The following is a 19604-nucleotide window of genomic DNA, read 5'->3' as shown; positions in this document are numbered from 1 at the left end:
GAGAGGTACAAGACGTATGTTGAAAATGAACTTTACAACTTTGGGGGAGGGAGTGGAGGGCGGAGTTGGAGAGGGAAGGGATGGTAGGGGAAAAACAGAGGAGGTAACAATGTTCGATAGGAAATGTACTCATTACCTTACTCTTGTAACTGTGACCCCTCTGTACAGTATTTTTACAATAAAAAACATTTTTTTGTTTGTTTTTTTTGGGGTCTGGTTGTGGGGCCTGAACTCTGGGCCTGGGCACTTTCCCTCAGCTCTTCAGCTCAAGGCTAGCACTCTACCACTTGAGCCTCAGTGCCACTTCCGGCTTTTTTTTTTCTTTTTGCTTATGTGGTGCTCAGGAATCGAACCCAGGGCCTCATGCATGCAAGGCAAGCACTCTACCACTGAGCCACCTTCCCAGCCCAATAAAAAACATTTTAAAAAAAGAAAAAGAAAATACGCATTTCAAGAAAATCTTACCTGGGGGAGGGGGGGGGGAGGCTGGGAAGGGATGTGAAGGGTAAACAAAGGAGGAGGCTGCAATGCTTGGTAAGAAATGTACGCATTATCCTGCCCATGTAATTGTAACCCCTCTGTACAGTATGTTCACAAATAAAACCAAATAAAATTAAAAAAAAGAAAGAAAATCTTACCTAACATGTAAGCTCATCTATTTAAATAGATACTCCTTATCTATATGTCTTCCCATCGAGGAAGGGCTCAACTAACAAGGAAAATGAAAGAATATGTAATACATAATTTGAAGCTATGAAAATAAAACAATGAAACCTGTTAAAAATTGTTTTGGAAAGGGGGAAATGACCTAAAAAAAAAAAAAAAGCAAGCTAATTAAAAAAAAAGAAAAAAAGAAACAAACCAAACACCAGTGGCTCACGCCTCTAATCCTAGCTACTCAGGGGGCTGAGATCTAAGGATCTCAGTTCAAAGGTAGCCAGGCAGGAAAGTCCATGACACTATTCTCTCCAATTAACTACCAGAAATCCAGAAGTAGTGTTGTGGATCAAGTGGAAGAATGCTAGCCTTGAGCAAAAAATGCTCAGGGATAGTGACCAGGCCCTGAGTTCCAGCACCCAAAAAACAAAAAACAAAAACAAAACCACAGACATTCATGAAGGTAATCCTTCTTGCCTTCATAGGAAAGAACTGCCTGGAGATGCTCAAAACTTGTCACTGTAACTTTATTCTCACATGTAGATAACATTGACTTCATTAGAAGTGAGGGAATCTAGTCAGAAGGCTCCCTGTAGAGTATGGAAAATTCCTAGGGATCAATTTTCTCTAGTCAAATGAACTAAATTTCTCCACAATTTCTTCACAGTACAAAGAAACTTCAGCATTTCCATTTAACATGTCAGAAATTATCTACCCAACTTTGCACAAAATATTATTGTTGTAATCAGGATGGATAATTTTAGCAATGATTTGTTAAGTTGTGCTAATTACAGCCAGTGATTTGTGCATCCCAAGGTTCCACCAACCAAGATCAGAAATATTTGAGGGGAGAAAACTCTGAATTTGTACTAAACATATATAGACCTTTATCTTGCCATTATTCCTTAAGAACTATTCATAAAGCACTTTCATTGAATGAGGGATAAGTACTTGACAGATGTCTTAAGACACAAAAGGGGGCTGGGAAGGTGGCTCAGTGGTAGAGTGCTTGCCTTGCATGCCTAAGGCCCTGGTTTGATTCCTCAGCACCACATAAGCAAAAAAGAAAAAAGTCGGAAGTGGCACTGTGGCTCAAGTGGTAGAGCGCTAGCCTTGAGCTGAAGAGCTGAGGGACAGCGCCCAGGCCCAGAGTTCAAGCCCCACGACTGGACCCCCCCCCCCCAAAAAAAAGACACAAAGGTAGGGCATGCAAGGGGAAAATAAAAATACTACACCACGGGAAAATAAAAATACTACACCATGTTATATATGGAACTTGAGCAGCCTCAGAATTTGGTATCCGAATAGAATCCTCAATCAAATCAATACCCACAGATACCAACAGACAACTTTATTTAAAATATCAGGATTTTGTTTGTTTTCTGTTTGTTTTGGTTTTGAGACAAGATCCCACTAAGTAGTTTAGAATGGCCTGAAACTCACTTTGTCTTTGAGGCTGGCCTTGAACTAGAAATCCTCTGGCCTCAGCTTCCCTTATTGTTGGATCACAGGCATCACCAAGCCTGGCAAACTTACCAGTTTTAACCTGTAATTCAATTATAAATAGATATAACCCAGATAAACAAAATCTCTTGTATCATCCACAATCATTTGTATAAAAGAGTCAGTCTGAATCCAAAAAAATTTGAGTTGCTATTACCTCCCTATTTCAGATGCTATAATTCCATTCATCTATCCATTTATGGCCACTTTGGCACATGGCAGGTAGTCGGAAACACTTGCTTCAATAAATGACCTGATAAGTATAAAGAGCCAAGTCAAAGTCAGATGAAAAATTTTAATCTCATACATTATCTCTCCGCATATATCATCAACCAAATAATCAATGAAAAACACTGGGCTCAGTGTCTTTGTGGAAATGGGAAAGTCTTAAAGATATATGATCCAGCTGCTCTAAAAAAATTGTTAGGTTTTTATTTATTTATTTATTTTGGGGGGTCCGGTACTGGGGCCTGAACTCCGGGCCTAGGAGCTGTCCCTCAGCTCTTAAGCTCAAGGCTAGCGCTCTACCACTTGAGCCACAGCGCCACTTCCGGCTTTTTTCTTTTTTGCTTATGTGGTGCTGGGGAATCGAACCCAGGGCCTCATGCATTGCAAGGCAAGCGCTCTACCACTGAGCCACCTTCCCAGCCCCCAGCTTTTTTCTTTTTGTTTATGTGGTGCTCAGCAATCGAACCCAGGGCCTCATGCACGCAAGGCAAGCGCTCTACTACTGAGCCACCTTCCCAGCCCCAATTGTTAGGTTTTTAAAAAGAACACCACCAGACACGTGGTATTCAGGTAAGGGATATGTTTATTTAGTAGATCTGCTGGAACTAGGCAAGGTTGGCACTCCACGAGGCTGGCAAAAGAGAGCGTCTGGCCCTGGGTTAGGCCTTATATGGGGGTGGGGGGGGGGGAGGGGTCCAGGTAAAGGGAAGTAGGACCAGGTAAGAGGTGGGACCAGGTGGGAGAAAGGTGTGGCCACATCAGATTCAGATGTGACCTCAGCGGATGCAGATGTGACCTCTTCCAGGTGTCCCAGTTGCCTAGGTAACGCAGGTACTGGGTGGGGTCTGCTGGCCATCCAGGAATGGACCTTACACAAATCACATTGCCATTCAAAAACCTTTGGGTAGCCAGTGCTGGTGGCTCAACTCCTGTAATCTTAGCTATTCAGGAGGATGAGCTCTGAGGATCAATTAGAAGCCAGCCAGGGCTTATCTCCAATAAACTACTCAAAATGGGAAGTAGTGCTGTGACTCAAGAGGTAGAAAGTGAGCCTTGAGCACAAAGAGCCTCAGGGACAGCACCCAGGCCCAGAGTTCAAGCCCCACAGTGACGAAAAAATAAACAAACAAATAAACAAAACCTTTGAGTAATTTAAGAACAACTTCAAAGGTTGGGAATGTAGCTTAGTGGTAGAGTGCTGTCTAGCATGCATGAAGCCCTTGGGTTCCATTCCTCAGTACCACATAAACAGAAAAGCCAGAAGTGGTGCTGTGGCTCTAGTAGTAGAATGCTAGCCTTGAGCTAAAGAAGCTCTGGGACAGCGCCCAGGCCCTGAGTTCAAGCTCCAGGACTAGCAGCCGCAGCAGCAGCAGCAGCAGCAGCAACAACAACAACAACAAAAAAGAACCACCTTCTCAGTTTTGGGCAGTGCTTGGGCCCTGAAGCATACTATTATTCCAATGTGGTAATAATGATCCACTAAATCAATTTGACTTGAGGCAGAAAAATTCTCAAAGGCTACCTATTTTGGATTTTTAAAAAATAAAGCAAGTCCAAACTCTTTCTCTATGAAAAAGATCAGCAATCATTGTCTAAAGGGCTACCTACTTTGGATTTTTAAAAAATAAAGCCAAGTCCAAACTCTTTCTCTATGAAAAAGATCAGCAGTCATTGTTTGCATGTATCATAGTGGAAGCCACCTAAAAAGAATGGTGATTTAAAAAAATAAAAATAAAAAACTAAAAAACCTACAGCCTGGGGCTGGGAAGGTGGCTCAGTGGTAGAGCGCTTGCCTTGCATGCATGAGGCCCTGGGTTCGATTCCTCAGCACCACATAAGCAAAAAGAAAAAAGCCGGAAGTGGCACTGTGGCTCAAGTGGTAGAATGCTAGCCTTGAGCTCAAGAGCTGGGGGACAGCGCCCAGGCCCAGAGTTCAGGCCCCAGGACCAGACCAAAAAAAAAACCAAAAAACCTATAGCCACTGTAAGCTGTGGAACCTGAACCTAAAGCATCCTAGTATTCATGGCAAGATGTAAAAGGGACCCCTCCCACAAAAAAAAAAAAAGTGCAATAAAATGACAAATTCTTTCCACAGTAGTTGAAAATTATGAACAGATTCAAGAAGTTCAACTAATACTAGGCAAAAAAAAAAAAAAAACTAAGCAAACTGCTTTCCAAAAAAGTGCAAGAAAAAAAAAAAAAACCAAAAAACTAAAAGCAACTAGAAAGAAAAAAAAAAAAGCATTTAGATAAGAATGACATTATGGGGGCTGGGAAGGTGGCTCAGTGGTAGAGTGTTTGCCTTGCATGCATGAGGCCCTGGGTTCGATTCCTCAGCAACACATAAGCAGAAAAAAAAAGCCAGAAGTGGTGCTGTGGCTCAAGTGGTAGAGTGCTAGCCTGGAGGTGAAGAGCTGAGGGACAGCGCCCAGGCCCAGAGTTCAAGCCCACGACCGGACCCAAAAAAAAAAAAAGAATGACATTATGCTCTTGTATACTGCTGAGAGCTGTGAGACTATATTCTGTAGTCTGCATCCTTGCAAACTGATTCCAGAGTGGCAGAAGGGCCCAATCCCTGAGAGACTCTGGAACTAAAAATAGTAGGTGGATAGCAGGTAGGGTACTGACAGGCAGGTGCAAGCTGTTGACTGGGTGGGTAGTTTAGAGGCAACTCCATGGGTTCTACCATGGGGAAAACAAAGGGGCAACTTGAGCTGGGTTTCAAGACTGCTTTGCCAATTGGTGCTGCCAGAAACCAATGTGTGCTCCAAGTGTAAGTTGTTTCCAGTCAGGTACCGGCTAACTCCTGTAATCCTAGCTACTCAAGAGACTAAGATCTGAGGATCCCAGTTTGAAGCCAGCCTGGGCCCATTAAAGTCAATGAGACTCTTCTCACCAATTTTTTTTTTTTAAGTGGAACTCTAAATCAAGTGGTAGAGTGCTAACCTTGAGCAAAAAAGCTCAGGCGCTGAGTTCAAGCCCCAGGAAGAAACACATAAATATACACACACACACACAACACACACACACACACACACACACACACACACACACACACACACACACACACACACACACACACACACACACACACACACACACACACACACACAAGTTGATTCCAGAAGTCAAGAAACACATAAATATACACACACACACACAACACACACACACACACACACACACACACACACACACACACACACACACACACACACACACAAGTTGATTCCAGAAGTCTGGCCCTGCCACTGAGGATCCTGCTGTTTGACATTGTTTGCCCATTTATAAGAAGATGAGCATACTAGCAATTCCAGTGAAATGACACAAATTCCCAAAGATATTGGGAAGTGTATGCCAAGAGAATCCTATTATGTGGCAGTTGTATTTATAAGGTTACATAACAGCTCTTCAAGAAGCATAAATATTGACAACTCTGATTCCATAAAAGGCTCAAGTCCACTGCTCAACCTACTATATGGCAGTACTTTGGGTAAACTCTTTAATTCAAGTAACTTTTGTTGTTGGTTTTCGAATCTTACTCTTCTACATCCTTATCTTTTAGCCTTGCTTACAAATAATGTCTCACTTTTATAAATCCTATTTTTCCCCGTGTAAGAAATTTTATCAGATCAATAGGCACATGCTTATAATTTTAAAGAACATCTATTAAAACTTAATGTTTTCATTAAGGCCACATACTTACAACTACTTAAAAACTTTTCTAATATATCTTGACTAAGTTCATCTTAGTCTATCCTAGCAATATTCTGATCTCCCACAATTAAAGAACATAGCAAAAACTATTTTGATTATTTATAAATCAACTTTAACAACCTATTTTCATACTTTTCTAAATTATTGACCACATCATTACTTTATCTAGAACTGAATTGCTTTTTAAGTAAAATCCTTTTCTTATAAATTTTGCCATAGTTAGTAAATTGTGAAAAATAATTTAAATGTAAAACTGCTCTTTAAGTCAACTATTACTCACTTTAAGCATATTATATACATCATAGGAAATAAACAAGAATTCACTCTTCACCTAAAGTTTTAAAGAACTCCAAAATAACAATTTTCCAACATACTTAAATTTAAAACATATACATATCATAAATGTTTACTTAAAATTTGAAAACGTACATAAATAGAAAGCCTCTAACATTTCAGTGACACCATAACTATATTAAAAACATGAGATACACTGCTTATCAAAATGTGTATTATCAAAATGCATATATTCTCACATAATCAGATATTTAAAGCATTAATAGCAAAACTTAAAATAATATTTAAAGTGTAGTTTTAGTGATTTGCTAGAGCATATGTGTTAAAGTCAATCTCACCATCACAAAAAATAAAAGAAATTTTTCTTACCAATAGCACTATACCATCATTCCTCAAATGCTGACACAGGGGCTTTCAGAAGCTGGCTCTTTAAAATAAAAACAAAACTAAGCATAAAAATCCATTCAAGTTTGAAAACTGTATGTCAAATACTTCTTTTTAAATTGCTTTAAAAATGATTAAGGCATTTGAATTTAGAATTTTTTAAAAAAAATTTATACAGGCTTTTAAGAGATATATTCTTCTGCTGACACTGGCAGAGCTATTATCTGAATAAACCCTATCTTGCTAACTCACTGAAGTTCCAATTCCACAGCGCACGTCTGAGTCTAGATGTTATCTAAATAGCAAAGAGCTTATAGGCTATTGTGCTCAACCAAACCCTTCCTTGAGTTTACAATGAATTTGATTTGCTGTTTAAAAGAAAAAAAAAGCAGTACTGGACAAAGTGACGCTATCAGGAATAAATATCACTAATAAATCTCACTTGTTTTCCTTTAAGTTTACTTCCCCCACCCCATATTATGTAATCACTAATAACGACTTCGGGTAAGCTTTAGCCTAGGCTAAAAGTTAATCAAATCTCACTTCCTAAAACAAGATTAGCTGATTTCCTCAGGTTATCTTTGTTTCAAACCTGAACTTTTCGTGAGCTACAACATAAACACTGAGATGTAGCTAGGGTTCAGTGGAAAGCCACTTGCCCAACAGTAATACTGTAGTAGTTAACTGTATAGAGTTTTGAGTTCTTAAAAAAAGATAATCTGCATAGTTCCCTAGAATTCCAAGTAGATATCCACAAAGTAACATTGAGGGGCTGGGGAGGTGGCTCAGTGGTAGAGCGCTTGCCTTGCATGTATGAGGCCCTGGGTGCAATTCCTCAGCACCACATAAGCAAAAAGAAAAAAGCCGGAAGTGGCGCTGTGGCTCAAGTGGTAGAGTGCTAGCCTTGAACTCAAGAGCTGAGGGACAGCACCCAGGCCCAGAGTTCAGGCCCCATGAACAAAAAAAAGGACACAAAGTAACACTGAGTAACGCATTTTTTAATTTACTTCAACTTGCCATTTTCAGACAATAAAAAAAAAGTAATGTATTATTCATAACTATGGGATTTTTAGAGAAATGAGGGGAAGAGAAAGAGAAAAAAATATAGGGTGACTAATTTTTTTTTTTTGGGTCCGGTCGTGGGGCCTGAACTCTGGGCCTGGGCACTGTCCCTCAGCTCTTCAGCTCAAGGCTAGCACTCTACCACTTGAGCCACAGCAACACTTCCGGCTTTTTTTTTTCCTGCGTATGTGGTGCTGAGGAATAAAACCCAGGGCCTCAGGCATGCAAAGCAAGCACTCTACCACTGAGCCACCTTCCCAGCCCCAGAGTGACTAATTTCAAAATACACTGCAACTATGTATGAAAAAGTGAATTATTCAAAACAAAAATTAAGGAAGCATTGAAGAAATGTAAGAAACTGAATTTTCTAATGGTATTTTAAGTTTGTAACTTGCATTTTTGTAGTCTTAAAACTATGTTACACCTTGGGACACCTTGTATTGTTAAAAATCCTGCCACTTCATTTTGTAGTTCTGGCTTTTAGTTAAAACTAAGAACATTTGCCAAAACTAAAGATTTTTAAAACCAAGGAAGGTGGGGGAAGAAAGCTGTCAGTGGGGCCTGGCTCTGGTGGCTCACGCTTATAATCCTAGCTACTCAGGAGCCTGAGATCTGAGAATCACGGTTCAAAACCAGCCTGGACAGGGAAGGGCAGGAAAGTCCGTGAGACTCTTATCTCCAATAAACCACTAGAAAACCAGAAGTGACGCTGTGGCTGAAGTGGTAGCATGCTCGCCTTGAGCTGAAGAGCACAGGGACAGTGCCCAGGCTCAGAGTTCAAGCCCCACGACCAACCAAAAAAAAAGAAGAAAGAAAATTATCAGTGGGTGGGTACTAGCAGAAAGAGGGGCTGGGCTGATAGGAAGGGTGGGAGTTGAATAATGAAGAAATAAATTGCAACTATGAAAAAGGAACAATGAGACATTTGGGAGGCTTTTTTGAATGGAGAGAAAAGGAGAGTAATAGGAGAAGTCAGCTTGTAATGCAGTGTAAACATGGATACAGATGTAATAACAAAATCCCCCCTCTGTATACAAGCCAATAATCTCTATTTTTTAAGTTTTAAAAACCCACCTTTAAGGACCAAACAAGCAAAAGGTGTTTCACCACTGCTAGCTAGCATTCTGACTATTTTCAGATGTATAGCTTCTACACCAACAAGATAACCTATAATACAGTTCTCTCCTTCATAACAAAAAAATTATTCCCAAATGCATATAAAAATCTTAACACGGGGGCTGGGAAGGTGGCTCAGTGGTAGAGCACTTGCCTTGCATGCATGAGGCCCTGGGTTCGATTCCTCAGCACCACATAAGCAAAAAGAAAAAAGCCGGAAGTGGCGCTGTGGCTCAAGTGGTAGAGTGCTAGCCTTGAGCTGAAGAGCTGAGGGACAGCGCACAGGCCCACAGTTCAGGCCCCATGACCGGACCCAAAAAAAAAAAATCTTAACACGGGCTGGGAAGGTGGCTCACTGGTAGAATGCTTGCCTTTCATGCATGAGGCCCTGGGTTCGATTCTTCAGCACCACATAAGTAGAAAAAGCCGCAAGTGGCGCTAAGGCTCAAGCGGTAGAGGGCTAACCCTGAGCTAAAGAGCTGAGGGACAGTGCCCAGGCCAAGAGTTCAGGCCCACAACCGACAAAAAAAAAAAAAAAAAATCGTAACACTACTAACAATCTCAACTTTAATATCTATACAATACTTATATGAAATGAAATAAATCTGACTCTTCCAACAGTGATCAAATTGTCACAACTCTTTATGAGAGCAAAACTCAAAACTTCAGCTCCTAATAATAAAAATGACATAATATAACTTAATGAATACATGGAAATTTTACAAGGATACCCGCTAAATTCTAACAAAGCTCTACTCAATGCCCATTTTATCACTTCCCATCTTGGACTTTCTCTTATAATACAAGCTTTTGTTTCTGTGTTTAGGCTCAAGGAAGACCATTGTATCCAATATACACCAAACCAAGACTGTATTTACATTTGTAAAGTGAAGTCTTTGTATAATTATACCTTTTTGTATGTAACAAAACAATGTGTTAGCTATAACAAAATAAACTATAATTAGGAAAAATATTATAATTACATGTACTGAGATCAATATGAAGAACAAGTTAGGACTGCATTATATTATCCTTATGTAAATATATATATATATATTTCTTTTATTACACATACTTTAGGGGGAAAAAAAAAATCAGTCCTTTCATTCAGAGGCACTCCATGTGATAGACTGTCGTCAAGAGACAAAATAGTGGCTTTGTATAACTGTACAGTACTTAGTAAAGATAGGAAACTTGAGGCTGGGAAGGTGGCTTAGTGATAGAGTACTTGCCTTGCATGCATGAGGCCCTGGGTTCTATTCCTCAGTACCACATAAGCAAAAAAAAAGAAGCCAGAAGTGGCGCTGTGGCTCAAGTGATAGAGCGCTAGCCTTGAGCTCAAGAGCTGAGGGACAGCGCCCAGGCCCAGAGTTCAGGCCCCATGACCGGACCCAAAAAAAAAAAAAAAAAAGTAGCTCAGGGACAGTGCCCAATCCCTGAGTTCAAGCCCCGAGGCAAGGAGAGTGGGGTGGGGGAAAGAGCACAGAAAGTCACCAAACTTAACTTGTCCATATAGCTACTAATACAACATGAAGTATTATGCAAGTTCCTTCACCTGCCTTAGCCTCAACTTCTCTGAGTCAGGTAAAGATTCCAACTAAGAAAAAGTTTTGCCCTATACTGTCGTTGTACACTCTTTCACCCCTAGATGGCAACCCAACACTGGTAAGGAAAAGTGCTGTTTTAGCAAGCATTAATAGAAGAACATCTACAATTATATAAAGAAATCGAGAGTGATTAAGATAAGAAATTAGGGGCTGGGAAGGTGGCTCAGTGGTAGAGCGCTTGCCTTGCATGCATGAGGCCCAGGATTCGATTCCCCAGCACCACATAAGCAAAAAGAAAAAAAGCTAGAAGTGGTAGAGAGCGCTAGCCTTGAGCTGAAGAGCTAAGCGATAGCGCCCAGGCCCAGAGTTCAGGCCCCACGACTGGACCCCAAAAAAAAAAAAAAAAAAAGATAAGAAATTATATGTAAGATATCTTAGTACCACTGAAGATCCTGATGAGAAAAAGGAGTTTCTTTTTTAAAAGAGCCACTGAATTCATATCCCTCAACAGAAAACTATGTGAAGCAGTAAACAGAAAACAATAATGGGGAGAAGAAAGGCAGGTATATTATTATTCTCTTTATACAAAAGCCTACTGCCAGGCATGGGGATCCTTCCTTGTAGTTCCACTTGGAAGGCTGAGGTGGGACGACCATTTGTGGCCAGGGCTCAGGACCAGCCTCAACAATATATAACAAGACACTGTCTCAAAAAAAAAAAAAAAATCTAGATTACTTGCAAGTATCTGAAGCTACAATTCAAGTATGTTAACAATACTGCAGAGCAAAGAGGGGGATAACAGTAAAACTCAAAGAAAACATATATCTATTAGAGGGTTATTAAGTGGATTCATGTATAAAATTATTGTAAAACAACATCTGTCCATTAAAAAACAAAAAGGAAAGGAGCGAGGGAAACAAAGGCCTCTTAACACATTAAGTAAGTCTTAGCTGGACACTGGTGTCTCATGCTTGTTATCCTAGCTAGTCAGAAGGCTGAGATTTGAGGATCATGGTTCAAAGATAGCCAGCGCAAGCAATTTCATGAAATTCTTATCTCAAATAAACCAAAAGGCTGGAAGTGGATCTGTGGCTCAAGCAGTAGAGTGCTGGCCTTAAGCCCAAAAGCTCAGGGATAGCACCCAGGCCCAGAGAGGCTTGAAGCCTCAGGACCTGCTCACATGCATACACACACATGAGCACACATGTACGCACATATGTGTGCACTCGTGCACATACACACAAAGTCTTAAGCCAGGTGCTAGTGACTCATGTTTGTAATTCTAGCTACTCTGAAGGCTAAGATCAGAGGATCACAGTTTGAAGCCAGTCTAGGAAGCAAAGTCTGAAAGACTCTTCTTCAATTAACCAACAAAAGTAGTAGAGCTCCAGCCTAAAACAAAAAAGTCAAATGACAGACAATGAGTTCAAGCCCCATTACTGGCACCAAAAGAAAAGTAGTTCAGTATATTTATGAGAATAATATTTGAACGTTTCCTTTGGGAAGAACGTTTTTTTAAAAACTATCCAGTGGGAAGGTGGCTCAGTGGTAGAGTGCTTGCCTTGCATGCATGAGGACCTGGGTTCGATTCCTCAGGGCCACATAAGCAGAAAAAGCAGGAAATGGCGTTATGGCTCAAGTGGTAGAGTGCTAGCTTTGAGCTGAAGGACTGTGCCCAGACCCAGAGTTCAGGCCCCATGACAGACCAAAAAACAAAAACAAAAACAAATCTATCTATTAAAAGTGATTTGATATTTCTCTTAAAAAGTACTTTTAAAAATGAATAAATCAACTGCTCCATATGCAGCTAAAATGTGTGTTTTTTTTTCCTAAGGGAAACACTGACTAGATGTTAAAGATGGCCCACAATTTCCTTTTTACTTTCCACAATTCTGCAAACTGAAGTTAACATAACACTAGCCTAGGTTGTGGGCAAGCAGCCACGACTTCCTCTGATCACTACATACTGTTCCTGTGCGTGCCCATGCATATGCACACCAGCCCTGGGGCTTGAACTCAAGGCCTGGGCACTGCCTCTGAGATTTTTTGCTCAAGGCTAGCATTCTACCATTTGAGCCATAGCTCCACTTCTGGCTTTGGGGGGATAGTTTATTGGGTACTCTCCCATTTTCCTGCACAGGCTGACTTCAAACTGGAATCCTCAGATCTCAGCCTCCTGGATAATTAGGATTACAGGCATGAGCCACCAACACTCAGATCAGATCATAATTAATAATAGTCTTACCAGGGCTGGGAAGGTGGCTCAGTGTAGAGCACTTGCCTTGCATGCATGAGGCCCTGGGTTCAATTCCTCAGCACCACATAAGCAAAAAGAAAAAAGCCAGACATGGCACTGTGGCTCAAGTGGTAGAGCGCTAGCCTTGAGCTGAAGAGCTGAGGGACAGCGCCCAGGCCCAGAGTTCAGGCCCCATGACCGGACCCAAAAAAAAAAAAAGAAAGAAAAAGAAAATAGTCTTACCATCCTCCAGGGTTTTTTCTTTGTAACAATCCCACCATGGGCAATTGGTAGTACAACTGGATCACTATTTTAGGCACTCATCTTTCATGGGCTCTAGATCACAGATTCAACTATCAACTAGTTTACATAAACCTAAAATTTTATCTTTCTTCTAAAACATCTATCCAAGGGCTAGGAATGTGGCTTAGTGGTAGAGTGCTTGCCTGGCATGCATGAAGCCCTGGATTCAATTTCTCATTACCACATAAACAGAAAAAGAAGAGGCGCTGTGGCTCAAGTGGTAGAGTAATAGCCTTGAGCAAAAGAAGCTCAGGGATAGTACCCAGGCCCTGAATTCAAGCCCCAGGAGTGGGGGGAAAAAATATCCAAATGGGCACTAATGTATTGTTTCTATTCTTCTTAAATCTACTTCTTCATGTTACACATTCACTGGAACTGCCTCAATTTAGGTTCTTTTCCCTAGTCTTTAGAGCCTACACAGGAATCACATATAGCCAATTCTTTGTCTATATTTCATTTAAGGCTATACAGGAATCAGACTAACTTTATTTATTTATTTGTTTTTATGCCAGTTCTGGGAGCTTGAACTCAGCCCGGGTGTTGTCCCTGAGCTTTTTCACTCAAGACTAGTGCTCTACATTTGAACCACAGCTCAATTTCCAGCTTTTTGTTACAGTCTCCTGCACTTTCTTCTGCCCGGGCTGGCTTCAAACTGTTATCCTCAGATCTCAGTTTCCTGAGTTGCTAGGATTACAGGCGTGAGCCACCAGTTCCTGGCTAGGAATCAGTTTCTCCACGTTTAAAATTTCCCATTGCTACAGCATTTCCAAAACTATAAGACTACCTCCAAAATGTTTAAAAAGTCATTATCTGCTAACATACATTAAATACATGCTGTTTTATTTTTTTTGGGGGGGTGGGGTGGTTCGGTCGTGGGGCCTGAACTCTGGGCCTGGGCACTGTCCCTCAGCTCTTCAGCTCAAGGCCAGTGCTCTCTCACTTGAGCCACAGCGCCACTTCCGGCTTTTTTTTTCCTGCTTATATTGTGCTGAGGAATCGAACCCAGGGCCTCATCGCTCTACCACTGAGCCACCTTCCCGGCCCTACATGCTGTTTTAAACCTAAGGCATTCCTCTCTAGCAAATCTTTTAAATTTCACAATGCATATACCATGTACTTCTCTACCATTATGCTAGAAGAGAGGCCCAACTGGGCCCCAAAGAAGTCAAAACTAATTGCAAAACATTTAAGATCCTGCACAATCTGCCCTGCCAATTTATCAACATTACCTGCCATTTATCAATGGTTCTCATGCACACCTTACAAACCTTACATCTCTTGGGGTTATAGGTATGGCAAGTGGTAGAGTGACAGCCATGAGTGAAATCAGCAGATACCAACTTCAAGTCCCAGTCTCTCAGATGAAAAATAAGAACAAACTTTACATTTCAACCACATACAACACAATTGTAGCTCCTCAGGCAGCCCTACAAATTCCTGACTCCACTATTTATAGTATTGTTCTATCAAGAATGTCCTTCCCTAAAAGCTGAAGAAGTCCCACTGTCTTTCCAGAGCCTGCTCAAGCTACTAAGCTTGTTTGCTTCTGTCTGGCAGAATACTCATCTTACTCTGCCCCGCTTTTACATGCATCAGAACCCTTGTCCAAAGACACTAAAACCTTAAGGATGGGAACCATTCTTAAGCACTTAACAGTGTAGCTAAATGATAAGACCTAGGTAAGGAAGGTTGGATCCTTTCTCTTCTTCTAGGCAAAATTTTCTAACAAATTAAGTTTTGTTTTGGCATGCTCTCACATCTTGTCCCTCTGTCTCTTTCCCCACCTCTCCTATGAGATTCCTTAGTGACCTCATGAAACCCTATATAAACCCTATCACAACACTGTTTTTTGTTTTTTTTTAATTAACTACCTCCTTTTCCTCTTATTTTCTCTTAGTTAGAAGGCACTTAGTTGATTTGAAACTATAGGACAGTTTGGAGAGACAGAGGAACAGGAAATGGAAAGAATGGTAGAAGGTGAGTAATATCAGCATTGCCTGTGTTTATGTATGAAGGGCATAAGAAATCTCACTTTATGCTGTTAAATAATGTGGGAGAGAGTGTGTTTGGTAGGGGGAAAGGGAGAGACAGAATAATAGAGGATTAGGATTGTTTTTTGTTTTTTTTTTTTGGGGGGGGTCTGGTTGTGGGGCCTGAACTCTGGGCCTGGGCACTGTCCCTCAGCTCTTCAGCTCAAGGCTAGCGCTCTACCACTTGAGCCACAGTGCCAATTCTGGCTTTTTTCTTTTTGCTTATGTGGTGCTAAGGAATCGAACCCAGGACCTCAGGCATGCAAGGCAAGCGCTCTACCACTGAGCCACCTTCCCAGCCCAGGATTAGGATTATTCTGATTAAAAGATAAACCAGGCACCAATAGCTTCTCACTTAAGATGTGGAGATCTGAGGTTCAAAATCAAAGCCAGCCTAAGCAGGAAAGTCCCTGAGACTCTTATCTCCAATTAACTATCAAAAATCCAGAAGTAGAGCTCAAATGTGGCTCAACTGCAGAGCAAAAAAGCTAAGGGACAGCACCTAAGCCCTGAGTTTAAGCCCCAGTGATGGCACAAAAAATAAAAATAAAAAAATTGAATAATGAAGCCAGATGGAATTAAGAAAGGGGAGAGAGAAAGGAGCATGAAGGATGGGATGAGATTGATTAGGTCACGTAGGCATATATGGAAATGAAAAGCTCCTTTCTACAACAACGTATGCCAATAAAAAAATCTTTTAAGGCCAGGCGCTGGCCTTATAATCCTAGCTACTCAGGAGGCTGAGATATGAGGATTGCGGTTCAAAGCCAGCCTGAGCAGGAAAGTCGGTGAGACTCTAATCTCCAATTAACCACCAGAAAACTGGAAGTGGCAATGTGGCTCAAGTGGTAGAGTGCAGACCTTGAGCTGAAGAACACAGGGACAGCACACAGGCCCAGAGTTCAAGCCCCAGGACTGACCAAAAAAAAAATTTCTTTTAACAGTCATTTTGTTCCAAAATTAATAGACAAATGACTGACAGCTTCTCAAAACTGACAGACTTGAAATAAGTGTAGAAGGATGCCACAGATGATAGTGCATGCCTATAATCCTAACACTTGAGAGGCTCAGGGTAAGAAGATTCTAAGGTTAGGGCTAGGCTATGCTACACAGCAAGACACTGATTCAAAAATAAAATATATGGCTGTGCGCCGGTGGCTCACACCTGTAATCCTAGCTACTCAGGAGGCTGAGATCTGAGAATCATAGTTCAAAGCCAGCCCCAGCAGGAAAGTTCATGAGACTCTTATTTCCAATAAACCACCAGAAAACTGGAAGTGGCGCCGTGGCTCAAGTGGCAGTGCTCAGGCCCAGAGTTCAAGCCCCAAGACTGACCAAAAAAAAAAAAAAAAAAAAAAAATATATATATATATATATATATATATATGTATGTATGTATGTATGTATGTATGTATATGAAGAGAATATGAGTAAGCATTCCAGTTCTACCACTCAGAAAGGCTGGTCCCATAAAGGAATCATGAGACTCCTCTGACTACTTCCTAGAAGTGCTCCTCTTCATCCACTCCTACACAGTAACTTCAGTGGGCACTAGTGACATTGGGACATCACAAGCTGGTGATAAAGCAATACACATAGCCCATTCTTAAGTAGTTGTTTAAATAAGAAAATAGTCAACTTTTCATTATTACAAAGCCTCACCAAATGTTCATGAAAACTATTCCCTTATTCTAGCCAAGTATTCCCTTGAAATCAAACCCTAAACTGTTCTATGATTAGATAAAGGCAATTGAGAAACCAAGATGTTGTCAAGTGCTATAATACTTCAAAATAACAGGTTTAATATTTGTACAAGAAACATGATTTCGTAAAAAAGTTATATTAGAATGTTTTGCTGTCACAGAGGTTTAAGGGTAAAATTCATTCAAATATATTCTCAAGTATAAGAAAAATCTCATGCCAGTGGCTCACACCTACAATCCTAGCTACTCAGGAGGCTAAGATATGAGGATCAGGATCTCAGTTCAAAGCCAGGCTGGGCAGGAAAGGCTTATCTCCAATTAACTACCAGAAAACCAGAAGTGGCACTATGGCTCATCTTGACTGAAGAGCTCAGAGACAGCGCCCAGGCTGGTGGAGGGGCATGGGGGGGGTGGGGGGGGGAGAGGGAGGTGTGGGGTGTGGGGCCCAGAGTTTGAGCCTCATGTCCAACAAAAGAAAAAAGAAAACGTTTGATGCTTTTCCTTCCCGGAGCTGGTTTTGAACTGCACCCTCATATCTCAGCCTCCTGAGCAGCTACAATTACAGGTATGACCTAGTGGTACCTAGCTAAACAAACTATTTTTGTCTATTTTACAAATGGGAAAAATAGAGCAAAGGATGCTGTCAAAAAAAAAATCACCTTAGATATATGTGGAAGCAATTCCATGATATCTTAAAGCAAACTAAAAATAGTTTAATTAGTCTGTCAAGCAATCAAAAGCAACCCTTAAAAATTGGTTTATAGCCAAATGCTAGTGGCTCACACTTGAAATCTTCACTACAAAGGAGGCTGAAATCCAAGGATCCAGTTTTAAAGACTGCCAGGGCAACAAAGTCCATGAGAGTCTTATCTCCAACCAACCATCAAAAAGACAGAAATGGAGGTATGGCTCAAGTCACAGAGCATCAGCCATTTCTTTTACTAATAAGAAAAACTTAACAAATGAGTTGATTTATCTAGCTTGGTATTACTAAGAGAATTGTCTTTCACCCTATTTCAACAAGTTTAAAGTATTTTTATTTTAAATTTCTGAGAAGATTCTAATAGACATCAATAAATTGCACATGATGGGGCTGGGAAGGTGGCTCAGTGGTAGAGTGTTTGCCTTGCATGCATGAGGGCCTGGGTTCGATTCCTCAGCACCGCATAAGCACAAAAAGCCAGAAGTGGCTCTGTGGCTCAAGTGGTAGAGTGCTAGCCTTGAGCTGAAGAGCTGAGGGACAGCGGCCAGGCACAGAGTTCAAGCCCCACAACTGGCAAATAAATAAATTCCACATGATATAATCAAGAAATTCAACTTCACGTAGTTAACTATCTTCTTGAAATTTACTTTCTTAGCTAGCTTCTTCCTGAGTGTCACCAAATCATTTGAAAGCAAGACTCAAATTATGAGACAAAACTTTGATTGACAGATCAATCTAATTAAAAGATTAACTGAATAGTAAAGCACCAGTTCTACTGCCCAGGCTGGCAGTCTTAAAGTTTGCTAACTATATGAATTAATGTCTAGCAAAGGTCTCAATATGACCAGAGTCTAATATACTAACAGATCTAATATTGGGATAGTTCTCTCTAGAGAACTGTTCTATGCAACCACAGCACCATCTTCAACTTTCCTCATACTCAGACATTTGCTTATGTGAGCAGTTTTCTTCTGCATTCCATTTTTCTCCTTCTTTTGTGATTACCACAAAACATCATTTTTAAACTATCACAAGGGATCTTTTCCCCCATTATTATTTATTCATGGTAGTATACATTACCCCTTATTTGTTATTGTTGGTTTGTTTGAGACAGGGTCTTACTATGTTGTCCAGATTGGCTTCAGACTTCTAAGCTCAAGACATACGCTTCAGCTTCCTATTTTTTGTTTAGGCTTGTTGTTGCTGGTATTTAGGTTTCAATTCAGGGCCTGTATGCTATCCATTAACTTTTTCTACTCAAGGCTGGTGCTCTAGTACTTGAGTCATACTTCCAATCCCAGCTTTTTGGTGACTAACTAGAGATAAGAGTCTCACACTTTCTGTTCTGCCCAGCTTCCCTTCAAACTTCAATCCTCAAATCTCAGCCTCTTGAGTAGCTAAGATTATAGACGTGAGTCACCTCTGTGTGGCTCAGCTTTTTAAAGGCAGCTAAGGCTACAGACATGTAGTACCCAGTCACCATGCCTGTTTTTGTTTGTGTTTTTTTAGGCAGTAGTAGTGTTTGAACTAAGGCCTTGTTTTTACTAGGTAGGTGTTGTAACAATTAAGCCTTACCCTCCCCCCACCAGCCTTTTTGTTCTCATTTTTCAAATAGGGTAACTTTTTTTTTTTTGCCAGACTAGCCTAAACTGCACTCCTCCCAGCTATGATTTTCATACAGCAGGATGACAGACACGTACTACCACACCCAGCTACTAGCTGAGACAGTCTCAAACGTTTTGTCCAAGCTGGCCTCAAACAACAATGTTCTGATCTCTGCCTCTTGAGTAGTTAGGATTACAAGTGTGAACCACATTCCTGGCTACATTGCTCCTTTTAATAATCTTACTAATGAAAATTGTTTTAACTTATAACTTATCCTACCACTAAGTATCATTGCTCCAGAGCATTCTACCTTACAAATAACATTCTCAAGATTAAATTTATATATAGATAAAATCCCAGAATTTGGGATTAAAATGTGCCCACTTTGGGGCTGAGAAGATGGCTCAGCAATAGAGTGCTTGTTTCACATGCATGAGGCCCTAGGTTCAATTTCTCAGCACCACATAAACAGAAAAGGCCAGAAATGGCACTGTGACTAAAGTGGTTAAGCACTAG

The 19604-nt window shown here is 40.8% G+C and overlaps 1 protein-coding gene across 1 annotated transcript in view; it reads right to left on the bottom strand.

The window, feature by feature from the left end:
* Atp13a3 (ATPase 13A3) overlaps positions 1–19604 on the bottom strand; it is a 96455-nt gene that overhangs the window by 67153 nt on the left and 9698 nt on the right. The window contains exon 3 of the mRNA XM_042670322.1: positions 6769–6826. The gene's annotated coding sequence lies outside the window, so the exon portion shown is untranslated. The remainder of the gene's footprint in view (positions 1–6768; positions 6827–19604) is intronic.

This window comes from Dipodomys spectabilis, unplaced genomic scaffold (assembly GCF_019054845.1).
Source record: "Dipodomys spectabilis isolate Male_0828 unplaced genomic scaffold, ASM1905484v1 ptg000017l, whole genome shotgun sequence".
NCBI lineage: Eukaryota > Metazoa > Chordata > Mammalia > Rodentia > Heteromyidae > Dipodomys > Dipodomys spectabilis.
The sequence above is the reverse complement of the archived record's forward strand: the minus strand, read 5'-3'. Positions and strand labels throughout refer to the sequence as shown.